A 6,000-nucleotide genomic window follows, 5' to 3' on the forward strand; every position below is an offset into this window, starting at 1 on the left:
GGTATCCTTGAAAGGTAAAAGTGTTATTTTCTTTTGTCATTTAATTCTGTTGTTTTAAACTAGAATTGCTTATTTGTGAAGAGCTAGGTGTGGTTGAAACAAGTGGTAGATTTGCATTTCTAATACTACTACCCCTTCCTTCCTCTCCCCTCCTTCACTTCACTTCCACTTCACTTTCTTTACTCTGCTTTTTGCTTTGCTTTGTGTTCCTTTCCTCTGTTTTGCTTGCCTTTCTCTGCTCAGCTTTGCTTTCTCTTATTAACAATTTCATATTTTTCTGGTCTTCAGAGAAAGAATGGATGACTTAAATTTGCATACTTGTTTTTTGGTTTGTTTTGTTGTGATGCAAAGATTATTAATTTCATTTTTTTATTTTCTTCCAATAGTTTCTTTCTGACTTCAAGTACCAACTAGAACAGACTTTCTCTGGATAGCACCATCTACTGAGCAGGAAGTTTTCAAATCAAGACAGTTTAATATTCAGTGAAGTCTCCCCATCCTAAAGGGTCATTAGTACCTAAAGGGGGCCTACAAGGAAGCTGGAGAGCAATTTTTTACAAGGGTATGTAGTGATAGGACAAGGATGAATGGCTTTAAACTGAAAAAGGGTAGATTAAGAGTAGATACAAGGAGGAAATTCTTCACTATGAGGGTGGTGAGGCACTGGCCCAGAGAAGTTATGGAAGCCCCATCCCTGGAAGTGTTGAAAGCCAGGCTGGATGGGGCTTTGAGCAACCTGGTCTAGTGGAAGGTGTCCTTGCCATGGCCAGGGGTGGTTGGAACTAGATGAACTGTAAGGTCCCTTCCAATGCAAACATTCTATGATTCTGTGATCCACAAAATAAAACCTGAAAGTATATTTCTCCTAATTTAAGGAAAATCATATTAAAATAACTTTCTTAATTACATATTTCTGATCTCATTAATTTTTTTTGGCTACCACTCATTCTTTAAATAAGCAGCTGCTAACTGAGATTAAAAAAAAGAAAAAGTTGCAAACAGAAGTGAAAATTATACCTTTTCATGGTGCTTCCCTCCTTCCTTATCTGACATCAAGTTCCTGTTGGATATGCATGTACACAAAGAGGTAGATTAGGATACAAACATAGTTCAAAAGACTGTTTCATTTCTTAACCGTCAGGACTTCCATGTTAGAACATCCAAAAGAAACAAGGCTCTGATTACTGCCAAAATGCTAAAGCTTCACTTTTTTTAAAGGGAGCAAGTTAATATAGGTATGGTTATACACTGATGTAAAAAATGTGGGGACAATACATGCTTGACGATCAGAAAAAGTGGGGGGTTTTATTTGGCAACAGGTGTTTTCAGAATTGGATTATCCCTAGCATCATCATTTTCTGCTGCTGTGGTGCAGATGCTGCCAAAGTCAATTTTGAAAATGTCTCCATGAACAACAGAACTGTTTAAAAAGAAATTATTCCAATTACAGCTGAATTTTGATGAAACTTGTAAGCAGAATAAGACCAATTTTGCTTTTTTCCCCTCAATACCACTTCAAAATAAAAAGCTGTGACCATGTCAAAGACTTCTCTGAGAAAAAAAAGTTGCTTGGCTTAAAGATTTAACTGAAATTACAAAGTTCATCAACCAGTTTTGTTGGTTTTATCATGTTTATCAATCATAAATGTTATCAATTAAGCTTTTTTTATTTTGTTAACATAAATTTATATATTTTGTGTATACATTTTTTGAAAACATGAGGTTTTGACTTGATGATTCTGGAGTTTGTAGACAATATGAACACTGTATGTTCAAACAAATATAAAACAAAAAGTTATTATAAAAAACTTTTTTATTTCTCTTTTTTTTTAAAAAAAATCCCCATTCTATGAGGACAACACATTTTTTTCAGAGTGTAAAGACTGAAATTGATTGATGTGGTCCAGAAAGTAACTGACTTCAGTTAGTGGACCTTTGATTCACAGAATGACAGAATCATTTAATTTGGAAGGAACAGTTTAAGATCATATCCAATTCCCTGGCTTGAGCAGGGTGACCTAGAACAGGTTATCCAGGACCATGTTGAGTCCAATTTTTCATACCTTTGAGAATGGAGACTCCACAACCTCTCTGGGTTATCTTTGCCAGTGTTTCACCATCCACACAGTAAAATATGTCTTCTTATGTTTGGATGGAACTTTACATATTTTAGTTTGTGTCCATTGCCTCTGGTACTGTCACTACAGAGAAAAGCCTGGCTCCTTCATCATCATTCCCACCCATCAGGTGTTTCTAAATCATAATAAGATCCTCCCTGAGCCTTCTCTTCTCCAGGCTGAAGTGTCCCAGCTCCCTCAGTCTTTCTTCATATGAAAGATGCTTCAATTCTTTAGCCATTTTCATCACCCTGTCCTGGACTCACTCCAGTAAGCCTACATCATTCTTGTGCTGGGGAGCCCAAAACTGGGCACAGTACACCAATTGATCCCATGTGTCTAACTTGAAGAAGGTAAGAAATTTGTTATTTCAAACATAAATGTTAAAATATATATTTTAGTTAAGTACAGTATTTCATTATGGAATTAGCTTGTTACACTGAATTGCAATTTTTAACTTAATTTAAAATATTAGATTGAAAATTGTAACTTTCCATAGTAAGAAAATGCTAAAATCAGCATCATTAAAAGTAAAATAGTTCTTTTAACATACCCCATCAGTTCCAAGTTTAGCAGATCACTGAGGCACTTTATCTCCAAAAGTTGTTCTCTGAGGTTACATTAAAGATCTAGCTTTTAACCTACAATGACCATTTAAGCATATCATAAAGGAAAAGATGATTAGAGTTTATAAACAGTTGAAACATGGGAAAGCACTGTTCTTTTTAGGTTGGGTTTATGTTGCCTGGCTTTATTAGGTAGAGATTATGTTATTTTAAGTATCTAATTTACTTCCCATAATTGCAAAAAAGAACCATGGAGTCAATGAAGCAGATGCTTGTAAACTGTTATAGTCAGTTCATCTGCTAGCAATTAAATAGGCATAATAGCATTCATTTAAAAAGCAACCAGTTTACCTAATATTTATTCAGAAAAGAATAAAAAGAAGACAAAAGTATTACATTTCATGAAATTGCATGAGAACTAAGAGGTAAGTGTGAGTGATTCAATGGGCTGCCAGTCAAATGTAGGAACAACCCAGGGCAGAAGTGGACCCTCTTTCCAACACTCACATATCTCTCCTGATATATATATATATATATATATGATAAAGTAAATTCCCAGCGAGATGAACATTAGGTCTGTGATACAGTCATACTCTCTGGAAAATATTGCAAATACATAGGGATGGCACATTTTCTGTTTTCTCTGACTGTTTTTAACCATGTTTTCTGAGACTGTATATATGCTTTTATTTTATAAATTAAAACAAATTGTACTAACTAGACTATAGAGGGCAAAATACCTTTATTACACCATTGCTAACAATAATAGCAGTAATAGTATCTGCCCTTCAAATATTAATAATTCAGATAAATTTTGAAGGATACTAAGATCAATAAATGTCAAAGAAAAAATATGGATTTACAGTGAAAGAATTGCCTCAATTCAACTCTCATAGTCTCAAAATGAGACCTGACATTTCTGTGCAATTCATGAAATAAGACTGTGGGCTCTAAAACCTTTGAATTTGTAAGGAACCCCAGGGAGGACTCCCCTGTGCACAGGCACTCTGTGCTTGGTGTACCTAGGCCTAGTAAATGTATGGTCCGTAGTTAGCATAGTGGGAAAAGAGATGCACAAAGATTGTACAGAGCTATAAAATTCTGGATGGAATTGGCTCTCCCATCTCCAAATTAGGAACTGCCCTTGTACATGAACAGTATACTTACCTTTTGATTTTGTTGAGTCATTGGAATAGAATATCCCACAGAAATCACCTATAGCCTAAGGAAAAGTATTTATGAGTTACGGGGTGAGGGGGTGGGGGAGAAAAAAACTCTTTTGGAAGTGAAACTATTCAATTTAATTCTTTTATTCATTCTTCTTTTGTCTCTTTCTTCCCACAATTCAACCTTTCTATTTCCCTATGCATGCAGTTACATTTCCTCATGTCACTTCAAGTTTGAATGGTCATCCATATTTCAATCTTAATCCAAGTCCAAAATTGAAGCTTCATTGTGGTTTTTACTTTTTTTTAATACTTTAAATAAAAATAAGGGATTTTTTTGTTTATTTAAATAGAAAAGCTAAACTAAAAAGTCATTGGAGATAAATGGTATGATTACATAAACTTATAGTAAAATAAAGCAAATAAAAAAGTCTTATATGACATTTAAAGAAAATCCATTAACTGTAAGTAGTGTATATATTTTTGGAATCAAAATGCATTATTCAATGTCTAATTGGTAGGATTTTGGCATTTTCAATGCTCATTTAACTGCATGGAATCTTTGTAAAACACCTGCCTACAGATACTCACTTACTTAAAATACTTAAATTTCCTACAAAGCATTATGACTGCATCTGCCTCCACAGTACTCCTGTTAAAAGTTTTGACAGTTTGGAAATCACTTGTCAAGTTACCCCACAGCAATCTGAGGTATGGAGGAACTATCAAAGTCTGTCTCTGAAGCATAACTTCATAAAACACTGTTACAGCTGATGATCTGCTACCTGAAGAAAGGTTTGTTCTTGTTTTCTTCCAAAATAAACACCGAAGTTTGAACTTGAACTTATATGAAGTTTTTCTCCCAGAAAGATTTGGATTCTGCCACAGTGACTAAAATAACTTCTTGTATACCTCTAGCAGAGATATTTTTTTTTCCCCTCCTTGGTGTGAAAACTGTTGTGATATGAACAGTCAGGGTGGTTAGTGGGAGGAGTGTGTTGGTTTTAATACTGGGTAAATATGTTACAAAGATGAAAATAATTTAAGGGAAAGACACAGGTGTTGAACATCTTTGGGTGCCATGTTTTGTGTCATTAAGAAATAGTTAAATCCAGAAGGAACCTGTGTGGTTGTATTTCAGCACAAGACTACCTACAGATTAATATTCTGTATTTGGTGTGTGTGGCAAGGTTTTGGTATTGGAGGGGCTGCAGTGGTGGCTTCTGTGAGAAGACCCCAGAATTTGCCCCATTGTCAGACAGAATTAGTTCCAGGAGGTTCCAAGACAGACTCACCGCTGGCCAAGGCTGAGCCCATCAGCATAATTGGTAGTTCCAACTAAATTAATTGGTGCTAATTAACACTATTAGTGCTTACAAGAAGGGGTAAAAAAACCCACTTTATAGCAGCACCTGGGAGAGAAGAGTGAAAACGTGTAAGAAACAGTGCTGCATGATGCCAAGATCAGTGAAAAAAGAAAGGGAAGAGATACTCCAAGCTCTGGAACAGAGATTTCCCTGCAGCCCCTGGTAAAGACAATGGTGTTACAGATTGTACCCCTGAATCCCATGGAGGTCCACAGTGGAGCAGATATATACCCTGCAGCCTGTGGAGGATCCCACGCCAGAGCAGATGGAAGTGCCATGAAGGGAGCTGTGACCCCATGAAAAGCCATGCAGGAGCAGGTTTTCTGGCAGGACCTGTGATCCCATGGGGGACCCACACTGGAGAAGGTCAAGAAGGACTGTATCCCATGGGAGGGACTCCATGCTGGAGCAAGGGAAGAGCATGAGCAGAAAGGAGCAGCAGTAATAGTGTGTTATGAACTGATTGCAACTTCCATTCTCCGTGCCCTACTCTGCTTGGAGGCAGGAGGTAAGAGAAGCTGGGAGTGAAGTTGATTCTGGGAATAAGGGAGGTTTAGGTGAAAGGTTAGATTTGTTCTTATTTCTTGCTGCCCAACTCTTTTTTAATTGGTAATAAATTAAATTAATTTCCTCAAGTTGACTGTTTTGCCTGTGATGGTAATGGGTAAGGGATCTCCCTGTACTCATCTTGACCCATGAACTTTTAAATCATATTTTATCCCCTGTCCTGTGAGGAGGGGAAGTGATAGAGTGGCTTGCTGGGCATCTAGCAGCCAAGGTCAAC

This window comes from Falco peregrinus, chromosome 7, assembly GCF_023634155.1.
Source record: "Falco peregrinus isolate bFalPer1 chromosome 7, bFalPer1.pri, whole genome shotgun sequence".
NCBI classification, from domain to species: domain Eukaryota; kingdom Metazoa; phylum Chordata; class Aves; order Falconiformes; family Falconidae; genus Falco; species Falco peregrinus.